The 19698-nt window shown below is 46.9% G+C and overlaps 1 protein-coding gene across 1 annotated transcript in view; it reads right to left on the reverse strand.

Annotated features, from left to right (window-relative positions):
- LOC139265805 (anoctamin-7-like) overlaps nt 1-18126 on the reverse strand; it is a 192229-nt gene extending 174103 nt beyond the window's left edge. Inside the window, exon 1 of the mRNA XM_070883247.1 lies at nt 18017-18126. The gene's annotated coding sequence lies outside the window, so the exon portion shown is untranslated. The remainder of the gene's footprint in view (nt 1-18016) is intronic.
- Between the last annotated feature and the right edge of the window lie 1572 nt (nt 18127-19698).

The raw sequence follows: 19698 nt of genomic DNA on the forward strand, positions 1-19698 counted from the left end.
GCTTTGAAAATGGAAGTGAATCAGTGCTTTGAAAAGAAAAAAACAATTAAAGGACATGGAGAAAGGGCAAGGTAAATGGGACTAAGTGGACAGCTCTTTCAGAGAACTCATCCATCCAGATGGGCTGAATGGCCTCCTTCTGTGCTGTAAAGAAGCTGTTCAAATGATACATAAGAACATAAGAATTAGGAACAGGAGTAGGCCATCTAGCCCCTCGAGCCTGCTCCGCCATTCAAAAAGATCATGGCTGATCTGGCTGTGGACTCAGCTCCCCGTAACCCTTAATTCCCTTATTGGTTAAAAATCTATCTATCTGTGATTTGAATACATTCAATGAGCTAGCCTCAACTGCTTCCTTGGGCAGAGAATTCCACAGATTCACAACCCTCTGGGAGAAGAAATTCCTTCTCAACTCGCTTTTAAATTGGCTCCCCCATATTTTGAGGCTGTGCCCCCTAGTTCTAGTCTCCCCCACCAATGGAAACAACCTCTCTGCCTCTATCTTGTCTATCCCTTTCATTATTTTAAATGTCTCTATAAGATCATCCCTCATCCTTCTGAACTCCAACGAGTAAAGACCCAGTCTACTCAATCGATCATCATAAGGTAACCCCCTCATCTAGTGAATCGTCTCTGTACCCCCTCCAAAGCTAGTATATCCTTCCTTAAGAAACGTGACCAAAACTGCACGCAGTACTCCAGGTGCGGTCTCACCAATACCCGATACAGTTGCAGCAGGACCTCCCTGCTTTTGTACTCCATCCCTCTCGCAGTGAAGGCCAACATTCCATTCGCCTTCCTGATTACCTGCTGTACCTGCAAACTAACTTTTTGGGATTCATGCACAAGGACCCCCAGGTCCCTCTGCACTGCAGCATGTTGTAATTTCTCCCCATTCAAATAATATTCCCTTTTACTGTTTTTTTTCCCAAGATGGATGGCCTCACATTTTCCGACATTGTATTCCATCTGCCAAACCTTAGCCCATTTGCTTAACCTATCTAAATCTCTTTGCAGCCTTTCTGTGTCCTCTACACAACCCGCTTTCCCACTAATCTTTGTGTCATCTGCAAATTTTGTTACACGACACTCTGTCCCCTCTTCCAGGTCATCTATGTATATTGTAAACAGTTGTGGTCCCAGCACCGATCCCTGTGGCAGACCACTAACCACCAATTTCCAACCCGAAAAGGACCCATTTATCCCGACTCTCTGCTTTCTGTTAGCTAGCCAATTCTCTATCCATGCTAATACATTTCCTCTGACTCCGCGTACCTTTATCTTCTGCAGTAACCTTTTGTGTGGCACCTTATCGAATGCCTTTTGGAAATCTAAATACACCACATCCATCGGTACACCTCTATCCACCATGCTCGTTATATCCTCAAAGAATTCCAGTAAATTAGTTAAACATGATTTCCCCTTCATGAATCCATGTTGCGTCTGCTTGATTGCACTATTCCTATCTAGATGTCCCACTATTTCTTCCTTAATGATAGCTTCAAGCATTTTCCCCACTACAGATGTTAAACTAACCGGCCTATAGTTACCTGCCTTTTGTCTGCCCCCTTTTTTAAACAGAGGCGTTACATTAGCTGCTTTCCAATCCGCTGGTACCTCCCCAGAGTCCAGAGAATTTTGGTAGATTATAACGAATGCATCTGCTATAACGTCCGCCATCTCTTTTAATACCCTAGGATGCATTTCATCAGGACCAGGGGATTTGTCTACCTTGAGTCCCATTAGCCGGTCCAGCACTACCTCCCTAGTGATAGTGATTGTCTCAAGGTCCTCCCTTCCCACATTCCCGTGACCAGCAATTTTTGGCATGGTTTTTGTGTCTTCCACTGTGAAGACCGAAGCAAAATAATTGTTTAAGGTCTCAGCCATTTCCACATTTCCCATTATTAAATCCCCCTTCTCATCTTCTAAGGGACCAACATTTACTTTAGTCACTCTCTTCCGTTTTATATATCGGTAAAAGCTTTTACTATCTGTTTTTATGTTTTGCGCAAGTTTACTTTCGTAATCTATCTTTCCTTTCTTTGTTGCTTTCTTAGTCATTCTTTGCTGTCGTTTAAAATTTTCCCAATCTGCTCGTTTCCCACTAACCTTGGCCAACTTATATGCATTGGTTTTTAATTTGATGCTCTCCTTTATTTCCTTGGTTATCCACGGCTGGTTATCCCTTCTCTTACCGCCCTTCTTTTTCACTGGAATATATTTTTGTTGAGCACTATGAAAGAGCTCCTTAAAAGTCCTCCACTGTTCCTCAATTGTGCCACCGTGTGTTTCCAATCTACTTTAGCCAACTCTGCCCTCATCCCACTGTAGTCTCCTTTGTTTAAGCATAGTACGCTCGTTTGAGACACTACTTTCTCACCCTCAATCTGTATTACAAATTCAACCATACTGTGATCACTCATTCCTAGTGGATCTTTTACTCGGAGATCGTTTATTATTCCTGACTCATTACACAGGACCAGATCTAAGATAGCTTGCTCCCTTGTAGGTTCTGTAACATACTGTTCTAAGAAACAATCCCGTATGCATTCTATGAATTACCCCTCAAGGCTACCCCGTGCGATTTGGTTTGACCAATCGATATGTAGGTTAAAATCCCCCATGATTACTACCGTTCCTTTTTCACATGCCTCAATTATTCCCTTGATTATTGCCTGCCCCACCGTGAAGTTATTATTTGGGGGCCTATAAACTATGCCCACCAGTGACTTTTTCCCCTTACTATCTCTAATCTCCACCCACAATGATTCAACATTTTGTTCATTAGAGCCAATATCGTCTCTCACAACTGCCCTGATATCATCCTTTATTAACAGAGCTACCCCACCTCCTTTCCCTTCTTGTCTATCTTTCCGAATTGTCAGATACCCTTGTATGTTTAATTCCCAGTCTTGGCCCCCCTGCAACCACGTTTCTGTAATGGCCACAAATCATACCCATTTGTAATGATTTGTGCCGTCAACTCATTTACTTTAATTTGAATGCTGGGTGTTTTAATACTAGTTTTTAAACCATGAGTTTTAGTTTTGACCCCTCCTGCAGCCCCTTTATATTCATACATATTGTCCCTTCCTATCACCTTGTGGTTTACACTTACCCCAGTGCTACTCTGCTCTGTTGCCTCCTGCCTTTTGCATTCTTTCTTGGGGTCCTGTTCCTCTGAGCTCTCACCCACTCTAACTAGCTCAGAGCCCTCTCCTGGGTTCCGAATACTCCTTGTATTGAGGCACCGAGCTTTCATGCTTGCCTTTTTATTACACTTTGACCCTTTAGAATTTTGCTGTACAGTGGCCCTTTTTGTTTTTTGCCTTGGGTTTCTCTGCCCTCCACTTTTACTCATCTACTTTCTGTCTTTTGCTTTTGTCTCCATTTTGTTTCTCTCTGTCTCCCTGCATTGGTTCCCATCCCCCTGCCATATTAGTTTAACTCTTCCCCAACAGCACTAGCAAACACTCGCCCTAGGAGGACAAAGGGTTTGATTAGGGCAGGGAAAATGGAGTACGAGAAGAAGCTTGCAGGGAACATTAAGACGGATTGCAAAAGTTTCTATAGATATGTAAAGAGAAAAAGGTTAGTAAAGACAAACGTAGGTCCCCTGCAGTCAGAATCAGGGGAAGTCATAACGGGGAACAAAGAAATCGCGGACCAATTGAACAAGTACTTTGGTTCGGTATTCACTAAGGAGGACACAAACAACCTTCTGGATATAAAAGGGGTCGGAGGGTCTAGTAAGGAGGAGGAAGAACTGAGGGAAATCCTTATTAGTCGGGAAATTGTGTTGGGGAAATTGATGGGATTGAAGGCCGATAAATCCCCAGGGCCTGATGGACTGCATCCCAGAGTACTTAAGGAGGTGGCCTTGGAAATAGTGGATGCATTGACAGTCATTTTCCAACATTCCATTGACTCTGGATCAGTTTCTATGGAGTGGAGGGTAGCCAATGTAACCCCACTTTTTAAAAAAGGAGGGAGAGAGATAACAGGGAATTATAGACCGGTCAGCCTGACATCGGTAGTGGGTAAAATGATGGAATCAATTATTAAGGATGTCATAGCAGTGCATTTGGAAAGAGGTGATATGATAGGTCCAAGTCAGCATGGATTTGTGAAAGGGAAATCATGCTTGACAAATCTTCTGGAATTTTTTGAGGATGTTTCCAGTAGAGTGGACAAGGGAGAACCAGTTGATGTGGTATATTTGGACTTTCAGAAGGCTTTCGACAAGGTCCCACACAAGAGATTAATGTGAAAAGTTAAAGCACGTGGGATTGGGGGTAGTGTGCTGACATAGATTGAGAACTGGTTGTCAGACAGGAAGCAAAGAGTAGGAGTAAATGGGGACTGTTCAGAATGGCAGGCAGTGACTAGTGGGGTACCGCAAGGTTCTGTGCTGGGGCCCCAGCTGTTTACACTGTATATTAATGATTTAGACGAGGGGATTAAATGTAGTATCTCCAAATTTGCGGATGACACTAAGTTGGGTGGCAGTGTGAGCTGCGAGGAGGATGCTATGAGGCTGCAGAGCGACTTGGATAGGTTAGGTGAGTGGGCAAATGCATGGCAGATGAAGTATAATGTGGATAAATGTGAGGTTATCCACTTTGGTGGTAAAAACAGAAAGACAGACTATTATCTGAATGGTGACAGATTAGGAAAAGGGGAGGTGCAACGAGACCTGGGTATCATGGTACATCAGTCATTGAAGGTTGGCATGCAGGTACAGCAGGCGGTTAAGAAAGCAAATGGCATGTTGGCCTTCATAGCGAGGGGATTTGAGTACAGGGGCAGGGAGGTGTTGCTACAGTTGTACAGGGCCTTGGTGAGGCCACACCTGGAGTATTGTGTACAGTTTTGGTCTCCTAACCTGAGGAAGGACATTCTTGCTATTGAGGGAGTGCAGCGAAGGTTCACCAGACTGATTCCCGGGATGGCGGGACTGACCTATCAAGAAAGACTGGATCAACTGGGCTTGTATTCACTGGAGTTCAGAAGAATGAGAGGGGACCTCATAGAAACATTTAAAATTCTGACGGGGTTAGACAGGTTAGATGCAGGAAGAATGTTCCCAATGTTGGGGAAGTCCAGAACCAGGGGACACAGTCTAAGGATAAGGGGTAAGCCATTTAGGACCGACATGAGGAGAAATTTCTTCACCCAGAGAGTGGTGAACCTGTGGAATTCTCTACCACAGAAAGTTGTTGAGGCCAATTCACTAAATATATTCAAAAAGGAGTTAGATGAAGTCCTTACTACTAGGGGAATCAAGGGGTATGGTGAGAAAGCAGGAATGGGGTATTGAAGTTGCATGTTCAGCCATGAACTCATTGAATGGCGGTGCAGGCTAGAAGGGCCCAATGGCCTACTCCTGCACCTATTTTCTATGTTTCTATGTCATTGGTTCCAGTCCTGCCCAGGTGCAGACTGTTTGGTTTGTACTGGTCCCACCTCCCCCAGAACCGGTTCCAATGTCCCAGGAATTTGAATCCCTCCTGCTGCACCACTGCTCAAGCCACGTATTCATCTGAGCTATCCTGCGATTCCTACTCTGACTAGCACGTGGCACTGGTAGCAATCCCGAGATTACTACTTTTGAGGTCCTACATTTTAATTTAGCTCCTAGCTCCTTAAATTCGTCTTGTAGGACCTCATTCCTTTTTTTAACCTATATCGTTGGTACCAATGTGCACCACAACAACTGGCTGTTCTCCCTCCCTTTTCAGAATGTCCTGCACCCATTCCGAGACATCCTTGACCCTTGCACCAGGGAGGCAACATACCATCCTGGAGTCTCGGTTGCAGCCGCAGAAACGCCTATCTATTCCCCTTACAATTGAATCCCCTATCACTATCGCTCTCCCACTTTTTTTCCTGCCCTCCTGTGCAGCAGAGCCAGCCACAGTGCCATGAACTTGGCTGTTGCTGCCCTCCCCTGATGAGTCATCCCCCTCAACAGTACTCAAAGATACAGAAGAGAACAGCCAGAATAATTGAGGGGCTGAAAGGATTGGATTATGAGGAGCGATTATGTAAATTGGCCATGTTCTCAGGTGGAAAAGAGGAGGTTGGGAGGTGATACGATTGCTGTTTTTAGGATTCTAAAGGGATGAAATAATGTGGCCCATGGTGAGTTGCTTCACCGTGTCCAGAACAGTAGAGCCAGAGGACACGGCCTGTGCTGGAAAGGGGGGTAAATTCAAAACGAATCTGGGGAAACAACATTTCAGTGATCGAGTGGTCAATCTACAGAACAGACTCCCTCGGAAAGTAGTTAGCGCTGATTCATTCAAATACAAAGTAGATAGATTTATTTCAGGATGAAGTGTATGAGTAATTTGAGACATGACGTGATGAGTGTAGCGTGCTTGGGAGGAACAGGTGACTGGACCTGTGGTTCCCAAAGCTCCCTCCCACTGGGGGCTTTCCTCACCTCATGGCTGGGTCTGTTGTAGACTCATCGATCGAGATTGATTTGTCAATAACTCAATTATCATTGTATCATGTGACTACCAGGATGGTTGCCATCGATCGAGATGGACCTTGGTCTTTTATCATCTAGCAATTCCTATGTTCCTGTATGCAATTCCACAATTCCAAAGAGCAGGACTTTATCTCTTCAAAATACTTTTTCTCTGCACATTTAACTCATGGCAGTGCCTTTGTCTTCTCAGGAATCAATTACATAGAACTTTACAGAGCAGAAACAGGCCATTCAGCCCAACAGGTCTATGCCGGTATTTCTGCTCCACACGAGCCTCCTCCCACCTTACTTCATCTCGCCCCATCAACATATTCTTCCATTCTGTTCTCCCTCGTCTACTTATCTCGATTCCTTTAAATGCAGCTATGCTATTTGCCTCAACTACTCTGTGGCAGCGAGTTCCACGTTCTCACTCTGAGTAAAGAAGTTTCTCCTGAATTCATTATTGGATAGTGACTGCTTTATAGTTATAGCCCTTAGTTTTGGACTCCCCCAGTAGAAGAAACATTGTGTTGGATTTTAATGTGCAGACGCGCTGGGAGCGTGCAAAACCCGGAAATATGTTAAGCTCGCCCGTGAGTGGCTATTTAACTCCGCCACCTCATTATTGTCGTTTTTCTTCCGTGTTTCCCATCCAATGGCAGCGGGTAGGATGTGGACACACAGAACGCGTTCAGCTCCACTATTTAAAGGGACACCCAAATCTTGCGAGTTGGAGGAGTTAAAGTTGGCTGTCAGAGATGTGGACGTGTTGCAATGGAGTGGAGACGGGCAAAGGCTTCACGGACGCCCCCACCCCCCACCCCCCAGATCTGCTACTGGAGACTGTGAGGGAGAGACCCTTTCCTAGCAATGGGAGGAAGAAGCCTGCCACTGATACAAAAGCGTGGTTGGAAGTTGCCCATGAGGTTGCGACACTCCTGGATTCAACGCAGAAACTGGTTTAATGACCTTAGCAGGGCAGCAAAGGTGAATACAGTGCCACATACAGAGTACATCCTGCTGTGCACCACATATAAGTAGCAGGAAAGAGAAGAGTTCGGCTCTGTGGAATTCTCTACACCAGAGAGCAGTGGAGGCTGGGTCATTGAATATATTTAAGGCGGAGAATGACAGATTTTTGAACGATAATGGAGTCAAGGGTTATGGGGAGCGGGCAGGAAAATGGAGTTGAGACCAAGATCAGATCAGCCATGATCTTATTGAATGGCGGAGCAAGCTCGAGGGGCCAAATGGCCGATTCCTGCTCCTATTTCTTATGTAGTTGCACAAGGGTATGCACATGTGAGTATGTGAAAATGTTGCTTTGATAAGTTTCTGCTCTTTATTTGCATCACATCAATGTTATGATGGTTTAGAATTCAGCAGGGGAGGACAAAGGGTTTAAGGGGAAAATAGAGTATGAGAGGATGCTTGCTGGGAACATACTGACTGCAAAAGCTTCTATAAATATGTAAAGAGAAAAAGATTAGTGAAGAAAATGTAGGTCCCTTGCAGTCAGAATCAGGTGAATTTATAATGGGGAACAAAGAAATGGCAGACCAGTTGAACAAATACTTTGCTTCTGCCTTCACGAAGGAAATGCTAGGGGACCGAGGGTCGAGCGAAAAGGAGGAACTGAAGGAAATCCTTATTAGGCGGAAAATTGTGTTCGGGAAATTGATGGGATTGAAGGCCGATAAATCCCCGGGGTCTGATAGTCTGCATCCCAGAGTACTTAAGGAAGTGGCCCTAGAAATAGTGGATGCGTTGGTGATCATTTTGCAACATTTATCGACTCGGGATCACTTCCTATGGATTGCAGGGTAGCTACGTAACACCACTTTTTAAAAAAGGAGGGAGAGAGAAAATGGGTAATTATAGACCGGTTAGCCTGACATCAGTAGTGGAGAAAATGTTGGAATCAATTATTAAAGATTAAATAGCAGCGTATTTGGAAAGCATGACAGGATCTGTCCTAGTCAGCATAGATTTATGAAAGGGAAATCATGCTCGACAAATCTAGAATTTTTTGAGGATGTAACTAGTAGAGTGGACAAGGGAAACCAGTGGATGTGGTGTACTTGGATTTTCAAAAGGCTTTTGACAAGGTCCCAAACAAGAGATTGGTGTGCAAAATTAAAGCACATGGTATTGGCGGTAATATACTGACGTGGATAGAGAACTGTTGACAGACAAGAAGCAGAGAGTCGGGATAAATGGGTCCTTTTCAGAATGGCAGGCAGTGACTAGTGGGGTGCCGCAGGGCTCAGTGCTGGGACCCCAGCTATTTACAATATACATCAATGATTTAGATGAAGGAATTGAGTGTAATATCTCCAAGTTTGCAGATGACACTAAGCTGAGTGGTGGTGTGAGCTGTGAGGAGGATGCTAAGAGGCTGCAGGGTGACTTGGACTGGCTAGGAGAATGGGCAAATGCATGGCAGATGCAGTATAATGTGGATAAATGTGAGGTTATCCACTTTGGTGGCAAAAACACGAAGGCAGAATATTATCTGAATGGCGTCAGACTAGGAAAAGGGGAGGTGCAACGAGATCTGGGTGTCATGATTCATCAGTCATTGAAGGTTGGCATGCAGGTACAGCAGGTGGTGAAGAAGGCAAATGGTATGTATGTTGGCCTTCATAACTAGGGGATTTGAGTATAGGAGCAGGGAGGTCTTACTGCAGCTGTACAGGGCCTTGGTGAGGCCTCACCTGGAATATTGTGTTCAGTTTTGGTCTCCTAATCTGAGGAAGGACGATCTTGCTATTGAGGGAGTGCAGCGAAGGTTCACCAGACTGATTCCCGGGATGGCAGGACTGACATATGAGGAGAGACTGGATCGACTGGGCCTGTATTCACTGGAGTTTAGAAGGATGAGAGGGGATCTCATAGAAACGTATAAAATTCTGACGGGACTGGACAGGTTAGATGCAGGAAGAATGTTCCCGATGTTGGGGAAGTCCAGAACCAGGGGACATAGTCTTAGGATAAGGGGTAGGCCATTTAGGACTGAGATGAGGGGAAACTTCTTCACTCAGAGAGTTGTTAACCTGTGGAATTCTGTACCGCAGAGAGTTGTTGATGCCAGTTTGTTGGATATATTCAAGAGGGAGTTGGATATGGCCCTTACGGCAAAAGGAATCAAGGCGTATGGAGAGAAAGCAGGAGAGTGGTACTGAGATGAATGATCAGCCATGACCTTATTGAATGGTGGTGCAGACTTGAAGGGCCAAATGGCCTACTCCTGCACCTAATTTCTATGTTTCTATGTTTCGATAATTGCCGGCCCTGGAAAAGAACCCATCAGTCATCCGTCTTATGCAAATGTGAGCATCGGTGTGGTCCCGGCCTGCAAGACCATCAGGGGCCATTAGAGGGAGCAGCGTGCAACAGCATACCATTGCAGGGAACAGCGCGTGCTGATGCAGGAGGGCGACGGCTGAATGCAGTGCGGGCAGGTAAGCAGGAGCAGCGAGGTCGGGGTGAAAGAGCGGCAAGAGTTCATAGAGGAATGTGATCTGGGCCCAAGAGAGATGAGAGTTTGGGGCTCAGAAGAGGCGAGGGCCCAGGGGCAGCACGGGCCAGCCCACACTGCGCTATGTGTACGCGCTCGGTCTGTGCAGCAGAGCTGGTCTCCAGTCGTCTTGGGTAACCCTTGACACTGGACCAAGACCTAGCTCTGTCAAGCCCGTGTGGTGGCTGGCATGCAACAGCTACCACACGTTAAAAAAATCCACACACAGGCATCTTCCACCCTTCAAGATGTAGTTTGGGACCTGGAATATTAGATCCTTCATTGAAACTCATGTGAACTCATCCCTTTTTGGCGTGGAAGCGAGTCATCCTCGCTTGAGGGACTGCCTATGATGATGATGATATGCCTTTGTGGGCGGCCAACTGGGAGATCTCGGATATGTCTGCGGCAAAGCTCTGGAAGGATCCGGAGACAAAAAAGTTGAGGGCGGTAGTGACTTTGAAGGCCGCTGGTAACGTGTGGCCACCAGGTGGTCTTCCATCAGGCTGCAGTTCTTTGAGGATGTAACAAACAGGGTGGATAAAGGGGAACCAGTGGATGTGATGTATTTGGACTTCCAGAAGGCATTTGGCAAGGTGCCACGTAAAAGGTTACTGCACAAGATAAAAATTCACGGGGTTGGGGGTAATATATTAGCATGGATAGAGGATTGGCTCACTAACAGAAAACAGAGAGTCGGATAATTAGTTCATTCTCTGGTTGGCAACCAGTAACTAGTGGGGTGCAGCAGGGATCAGTGCTGGGACTCCAACTATTTACAATCTATATTAACGACTTGGAAGAACAGACTGAGTGTAACGTAGCCAAGTTTGCTGAAGATACAAAGATGGAAGGAAAAGCAATGTGTAAGGAGGACACAAAAAATCTGCAAAAGGACATAGACAGGCTAACTGAGTGGGCAAAAATTTGGCAGATGGAGTATAATGTCGGAAAGTGTGAGGTCATGCACTTTGGCAGAAAAAGAATCAAAGAGCATGTTATTATTTAAATGGAGAACGATTGCAAAGTGCCGCAGTACAGCGGGACCTGGGGGTACTTGTGCATGAAACACAAAAGGATAGTATGCAGGTACAGCAGGTGATCAGGAAGGCCAATGGAATCTTGGCTTTTATTGCTAAGGGGATGGAGTATAAAAGCAGGGAAGTCTTGCTACAGCTATACAGGGGGTATTGGTGAGGTCACACCTGGAATACTGCATGCAACTTTGGTTTCCATATTTATAAAAAGATATACTTGCTTTTGAGGCAATTCAGAGAAGGTTCACTAGGTTGATTCCGGGGATGAGGGGGTTGACTTATGAGGAAAGGTTAAGTAGGTTGGGCCTCTACTCATTAGAATTCAGAAGAATGAGAGGTGATCTTATCGAAACGTATAAGATTATGAGGGGGCTTTTTTTTAAAATTCGTAGCCAATCTTTCCAATTCTTTGTCAAATCACAAACGCCAGAGGTCACCTTGCACACATCAAGGATCACTCTGTGCCAATGCTCTTAGCCAAAAGGCCTAGAGCCACTGCACCGTTCCTGGAAGTACTGCAATACCAGGTTCGTGCCATGGAGGTGGATGGGTCAGGCCCCCCACACACCTCCGTGGAGGTGGATGGGTCAAACCACCCCACCCACCTCCTATTCCCAAAAAGCATAGGAGAACCACCTTCCTGATCCATGGAGAACCACTTTGGTGTCATGGTTACTCCCCTGTCAGGTCAGTTACGCATGATCTTAGCCAAAAGGCCTGACAAGGTGGATGCAGAGAGGATGTTTCCACTGATGGGGGAGACTAGAATTAGAGGGCATGATATTAGAATAAGGGGCCGCCCATTTAAAACAGAGATGAGGAGAAATTTCTTCTCTCAGAGGGTTGTAAATCTGTGGAGAGCTGGGACATTGAATAAATTTGACAGAAATAGACAGTTTCTTAACCGATAAGGGGATAAGGGTTATGGGGAGCGGGCGGGGAAGTGGAGCTGAGTCCATGATCCGATCAGCCATGATCTTATTGAGTGGTGGAGCAGGCTTTAGAGGCCGTATGGCCTACTCCTGTTCCTAGTTCTTATGTTCTTTTATGTACTCATTATCTTTGGACCCCACCACAAACTGCGTTCCCTAACCACCGACTCCATCCCTCTCCCTAGCACCAATCTGAGACTGAATCTGTCATGTATGTACAATCTGTTTGTAGCCACCAGATGGCGTCATTGTTGGATGCCACTGAGCAGTATGCACATGGTGCTGCTCAGGTACAAAAGGTCGGCCACTTTGAGAGTCAGGCACTTTGGGCCTAAATAAAGCAGAGCCAAGGTTGTACCTTGCTTAGTTAAACAGTACTCTGTTTGTACCTTAATTGCATAAATAACATTTGGCGACGAGAATACAAGAACCTTTGTTTGTAAAATGAGTACAATTGGATTTTTAGAGCGATTCGTGGAGGGAGAAGATTGGGCAGACTTTGTGAGTCGTTTGTACCAGTACTTCGTGGCCAACAAAATGAAGGGGGTCGATGATGCAGATCGGCGCCGGGCTGTGTTCCTCACTGTGTGCAGTTCAAAGATCTACGGTCTGATAAAGAATCTACTCATGCCTAGTGATCCAACAGAGAAAACGTACGAGGAGTTGTGTACATTGGTACGGGAGCACGACGGGATCATCATCTCGAGGTACAGGTTTTATTCACACGTTCGATCGGAGGGCCAGAGCGCGGCAGAATTCGTTGCTGACCTGAGACGTCTAGCGGGACCGTGCAAGTTCGGGACGGTGTTGGCAGACATGCTGCGGGACTTCTTTGTTGTCGGTATCAACCACGAGGTGATCCTGCACAAACTTCTGGCGGTGGAGGAGTTGGATTTAAAAAGAGCCATCCAGATCGCTCAATCATGTATGACGACGGCCAGGAGTCTAAAGCAAATAGCGGTGAAGAACCGAACCTCGGCAAGTACTGGAAATGCGATTGATTCGGTGTTCGGCAGAGCATCACATGGCAGGGCTTATCCGGCTGCTTTTGCAAAATCTGTGGCTGTCCAAAGTCCGCCAGCGGGAATGTATCCGACTTCTCCGTGTTGGTGTTGTGGGGGAAATCATCAGCACCAGCAGTGCCGATTTAAGCAATATAGTTGCAAAAGCTGTCTGAGAGTGGGGCATCTCCAGCGCAAGTATTCGCAGATGAGCAAGTGTGCTGCAACACACCACGTGGAGGATGAGAGTCAGACTCGCACGGATCTGGATACACAATCCGAGATGCCAGATGAGGAAGTGTATGGACTGTACTCCTTCATAACCAAGAGTGAACCAATTTTGATTAATGTGAAGTCTAACGGGATACAGGTATTGATGGAACTGGACACAGGGGCAAGTCAATCGATTATGAACGAGAAGGCATTTTATAAGCTGTGGGATACTAAGATTATGAGGCCCAGGCTGAGCCCTGTTAACGTCAAGCTGCGAACTTACACCAAAGAACTGATAACGGTGATTGGCTGTGCACAAATGAACGTGTCGTATAACGGTGCGGTTCACGAGTTACCGCTGTGGATTGTTCCAGGCAATGACCCAACGCTGCTCGGCAGGAGCTGGTTAGAGAAAATCAGATGAGACGACATAAAGGCGTTGTCATCGGAGGAAGATACATGTGCCCAAGTATTGAGCAAGTTCCCCTCACTGTTCGAACCGGGTATCGGCAACTTCACACGAGCCAAGGTGCAGATCCTCGTGGACTCAGATGCAAGACCCGTCCATCATAAAGCTCGGGGAGTGCCTTTTATGATGAGGGAGAAGGTCGAAATTAAACTGGACAGACTCCAGCGTGAAGGGATCATATCACCGGTCGAATTTAATGAATGGGCCAGCCCCATTGTTCCTGTGCTGAAAAGTGATGGCACAGTCAGAATCTGTGGAGACTACAAGGCTACGATCAACAGGGTTTCGAATCAAGATCAGTACCCGTTACCAAAGGCTGATGACTTGTTTGCGACGCTAGCCAGAGCGAAATCGTTCACAAAACTGGACTTGACATCGGCCTATAGGACACAGGAGTTGGTCGAGACGTCGAAGAGACTTACGTGCATTGACACGCACAAAGGACTGTTTACTTACCACAGTTGTTCTTTCGGAATTCGCTCGGCTGTAGCAATATTCCAGATGAATATGGAAAGTTTAATGAAGTCCGTTCCCAGAACCGTCATGTTCCAAGATGACATCCTGATCACCGGTTGTGACTCCAAAGAACATCTGAACAACCTGGATGAGGTTCGATTGCGTTTAGATAGAGTGGGACTCAGACTTAAACGCTCGAAGTACATCTTCATGGCACCGGAGGTCGAATTCCTCGGGAGGAAAATCGCCGCTGATGACAATACCCCACTTGCCGTTGCCCACACCGGAGGTGGAAACGCCACAACCGGCGGATCTAATGTTAATCATGGATGCTTTTGAGAGTGAAGGAACCTCTGTCACAACTCAACAAGTTAAGACCTGGACCAGCCAGGACCCAATTTTATCAGTGGTAAAGGGTTGCATCCTCAAAGGGGATTGGTCTGCAATACCTAAGCAAATGTGTGAGGAGGCCAAACTGTACATTTGTCGCAAGGACGAACTGTCTATTCAAGCAGATTGCATATTGTGGGGCAATCGCATTGTAATGCCCAAGAAAGGGAGAGAGAAGATCGTGCGTGAATTACACAGCACACATCCGGGTATAGTGATGGTGAAGGCCATCGCCAGGACCCACGTATGGTGACCAGGAATTGATTCTGAGCTGGAAGCGATTCTGAGCTGGAAGCATGCATGCATCAGTGCAACACTTGCATGCAGCTCAGCAAAGCACCAGCGGAATCGCCGCTGAGTCTGTGGTCGTGGCCATCCAAACCGTGGTCCAGGATCCATGTAGACTTTGCAGGTCCCTTCCTGGGCAAGATGTTTTGAGAGGTGGTGGACGCTTATTCGAAGTGGATAGAATGCATAATCATGTCATCCAGCACATCCACAGCAACCATAGAGAATCTCAATGTCATGTTTGTGATACATGGTCTGCCTGGCATAGTGGTGAGCGACAATGGGTCGTGCTTCACCAGTCAGGAGTTTCAGGAGTTTGTGAAACTTAATGGCATAAAACATGTAAGGTCAGCACCGTTCAAGCCTGCGTCCAACGGGCAAGCTGAACGTGCAGTACAAATTATCAAGCAAAGCCTGAGTAACCCAAGGGTCACTGCAGACCCACGTGTCCTACATACTGCTGAGTTACAGGACAAGACCCCACACACTCACAGAGGTCTCGCCTGCTGAACTCATGATGAAAAGAGGTTTTAAGACCAAGCTTTCTCTGGATTGCGCAACTGTGTCACATGAGATTTCTGTTAATGATCCTGTATATGTGTTGAACTATGGTCAGGGTCCCAAATGGATCACTGGTACGGTCATGGCCAAGGAGGGCAACAGAGTATTCGTTATTAAGCTCAAGAATGGGCAAACTTGCAGGAAACATGGATTAGACAAAGCTGAGGCACACAGACGAGCCAGAACAGTAGGACGAAGAAACCACTGATGACCAACCAACCTACCAGCAGTCTTCAGAGGACTCAAGGGTCAGCAGTGAACCCGGAATTTCCATCACGGAACTATTCAATAAAAATGGACTTGCAATTCCTGACATGGCCACTACCACCCCCAACAAGTCAGTCATCCAGCCACCAGCCGCAACAGACCCCGCACACTCACCCAAGGCTGGAATCGAACTTAGACGGTCAACCCGGGAGCGCAAAGCACCGGACTGTCTCAACCTGTGAAAGACTGTGATAAGATCTCAGAGGGGGGTATTGTGATGTATGTACATTCTGTTTGTAGCTACCAGATGGCGTCATTGTTGGAGGCTACTGAGCAGCACGCACATGGTGCTGCTCAGGTATAAAAGGCCAGCCATTTTGAGAGTCAGGCACTTTGGGCTTAAATAAAGCTGAGCCAAGGTTGTACCTTGCTTATTTAAACAGTACTCAGTTTGAACCTTTATTGCATACATAACAGAACCAGACTGTTCGCAACCTAGGTGACATATTTGACCCTGAAATGAGTTTCCGCGGCATAACTAAAACCGCCTTTTTCCACCACCGTAACATTGCCCATCCCCACCCCTGCCTCAGCTCTTCCGCTGCTGGAACCCTCACCCATGCCTTTGTCACTTCTCGACTTGACTACTCCAGCTCGCACCTGGCTGGCCTCCCACATTCTACCCTGCGTAAACTAGAGGTCATCCAAAACACGGCAGCCTGTGTCCTAACTCGCACCAAGTCACGATCACCCATCACCCCTGTGCTCGCTGACCTGCATTAGCTCCCAATTAAACAACTCCTCGATTTCAAAATTCTTATCCTTGTTTACAAATCCCTCCATGGCCTTACCCCTCCCCATCTCTGTAATCTCCTCCAGCCTCACAACCCCACAAGATGTCTGCGGTCCGCAAATTCTGCCCTCTTGAACATCCCTCATTTTAACCATCAGCTATTTTGGCCCTAAGCTCTGGAACTCCCTCCCTAAACCTCTCCACCTCTCTTTTGTCCTTTAAGAGGCTCCTTAAAACTTACCTCTTTGACGAAGCGTTTGATCACTTGCTGTAATTTCTTCTTACGTGGTTCGGTGTCAAATTTATCTGTTTTGTATTGTAATACTGCTGTGAAGCGCCTTGGAACTTTTTACTACGTTAAAGGTGCTATATAAATACAAGTTGTTGTTGATGCTAAAATTCAGCTTCGTCTACATCTAGCCTATCAAGCCCCTTCTAAATTTTAAAAGTCTCGATCAGCCTTCTCTTTTCTACAGAAAACCACCACAGCCTGTTCAGTCTTTCCTGTTGGTTACAAGGACATTGTTTTCTCACTGGCTGTTGGTGTTTCCTGGAGCCGATCACAATTGTTCGTATTGTTGTGTAGGCATGCCTGTTCACTGTGTGATGTCTGTAACACTGTCATGCAACATTGAATGTACCCTTGTACTGTACACACCTTACCGGTACACCAGAGGGTGCTGTTGCTGGAGACCCAGGGGTTGCCTGCACACGGCAGGTAACCCAGTATAAAAGGGAACTCACAGCTTGTTGTCAGCACTCAGGAGCTGCTAATAAAGGACTGCAGGTCTGCACAGTTTAAGTATCATACCCTGCCTCGTGGAGTCATTATTAAAGGTGCTTACATACACCACAACTGGCGACGGGAATAAGGGATCACGAACGACACGCTCAACATGTCTAACCTCAGCAACTTTCAGCATTTTACAGAGGGGGAAGATTGGGATGCCTTTGTGGAAAGAATGGAACACTTCTTTATAGCCAATGTACTCGACGGGGACACACCGGCTACACTACCGAACAAACGCAGGGTCATCCTGCTTAGCATTTGTGGACCCACCATCTATGGTCTCGTCAGGGACTTACTAGCCCCGGAGAAGACAACCACCAAGAGCTATGGGGAACTTGTAACAATCATACAGGAACAACTCAAACCGAAAGAAAGCATCCTCACAGTCAGGCACCGGTTCTACACTTACCGGCGACCTGAGGGCCAAGAAATTGCCAAGTATGCTGCACACTTGACTAGCTGCACCGTGTGAGTTTGGCGACCACCTTAATGAAGCACTAAGGGACATATTTGTCATCGGAATCGGCCACGAAGGCCTCCTACACAAATTGCCCTCGGCTGACATCACGGTCACCCTGCAGAAAGCAATTCAAGTGAGCCAGGCCTACATGGTTTCGGCCAGTGGCTCCAAGCGAATACTGACCCAGGACTCTAAACCAGCGAGTGCAGTGCACCGCATGGACATTTCTAAAGGCAGAAATGCTGCCCCGAGTTCTGCAACCCTGAATCCACCACATGGGGCAAATTGGATGGCCCCGTGCTGGTGCTGTGGAGGAAACCACAGGGCCCACCAGTGCCACTACAAAGACTATGCATGCAAAGGCTGCAAAGAAAAAGGGAACCTTCAGAGAATGTGCAGAAAAGGATGTACTCACTGTGTCTCTGAGGAGTTGGGTAATCACCGGGGCTCCGACACAGATGAAGATGAAGCTGCTCTAACCCTGGGAGAGGAGTATGGAATCTTTACCTGCTCCACTGAAAGTTCTCCGTGGATGATGGAAGTGGACATCGACAGGGTCCCAGTCTCCATGGAGATTGACACAGGGGCAAGCCAGTCTGTGATGAGCCAAAAGACCTTTGAAAAAATTTGGAGGAATCCTGCCACTCGACCAAAACTGTCTCCTGTCCAGGCAAAGCTGCTCACCTATACCAAAGGTAAAATCCAAATCGTTGGCAGTGTAGACGTCCAGGTCTCCCAGGGCGGTGTGTTGCACAAACTCCTCCTGTGGATTGTAGCTGGCGACGGTCCCATGCTGCTGGGCAGGAATTGGATGAACCAGGTCCGCATCAGGTGAAGTGGTGCTGTGGAAGAAAAGAGCACCACAGCCTGCCTGCAGCAAGACCACAGAATGGCTGCAGCACCAGAAGCATGTGGAAGAAAAGAGCACCACAGCCTGCCTGCAACAAGACCACAAAATGGCTGCAGAACCACAAGAACGTGGAAGAAAAGAGCACCACAAAATGGCTGCAGCACACCAAGCAGCAGACCTGCATTCAAAATGGCCTCCTCCATGCCACGAGTCAATATGGAGGAGCATCACGTGACATCGAGTGGCCAATCGGATTTGAAAGCTCCCTTAAAGGAGACCGGTAACCAAAAAAATTTAAAGGGGAAGTTCCAACTATTTGAATACACAGACTTTAAAGCTAAAAATGCAATTAAAGGGTGCAAGTATGAAAATGTAACCATGAATTGTGATGCTGGTTTAACTAATGTGACTAATGAGATGAATGCAGGTGTCAGTAAGGTTAAGAACAAGTTTATTATGCTTAACAATAATGATAGAGATCGTGAAATGCCTAATGTAACCATGTCTGTTGAAACCAGGACACCCAAAAGTGATGCAAGTGCTAGAATGTATAATGCAGACTCGACTATGTGTGATCAGAGCCAAGGTGTCATGTATACCGGTAGGACACTGCCAAAGGACATTGGGTCCTACAGGGACCATGCTAATGCCAATGGAATCCCCCTGTGGGAGACCCCCAGGTCCAGCAGGCTAACTGACCATGTAGCCTGGACCTTTGGAATGAATGTGATGCCCCTTGCAGGACGCACACACAGGCAGTGGGAGCAGACCCACTACAGGGACAGTGGTCAATGGGCAGCCCAGCCACCACCAATGGCAACCTGCACCAGACCAGCCCTACAGCCCCTAGCCACCAAGGCCAACACCAGGAGCATGAGACCAATACTCGCCAGCTTCCCTGGCAAACCCTGGGATGACCTGACCCTCATCCCCGTTGGTGGACAAGGAGCCCACCCAGTCTTGTGGCCCTGCCCACCACCCCACAACTACCCACATCACAGTGTATACGTCTGCTGCCGTAGCTACCTCCCCGAGGGATCCCACAACAGTGACACCCACTTGGTTTGTGTGTGAGGGAGGGGAAACGTACAAGGCCAGCCTGAAGCACAGGGGTCACACCTGGCGACCACACAACCCTCACCACAACCTCCCATAGCCCACCACTGATCACCTCCCCTGATCATGACAACTAGGATATGAAAAATGCTTAGGGGGGTGTATTGTTGTGTAGGCATGCCTGTTCACTG

The sequence above is a fragment of the Pristiophorus japonicus genome, chromosome 6 (genome assembly GCF_044704955.1).
Source record: "Pristiophorus japonicus isolate sPriJap1 chromosome 6, sPriJap1.hap1, whole genome shotgun sequence".
NCBI classification, from domain to species: domain Eukaryota; kingdom Metazoa; phylum Chordata; class Chondrichthyes; family Pristiophoridae; genus Pristiophorus; species Pristiophorus japonicus.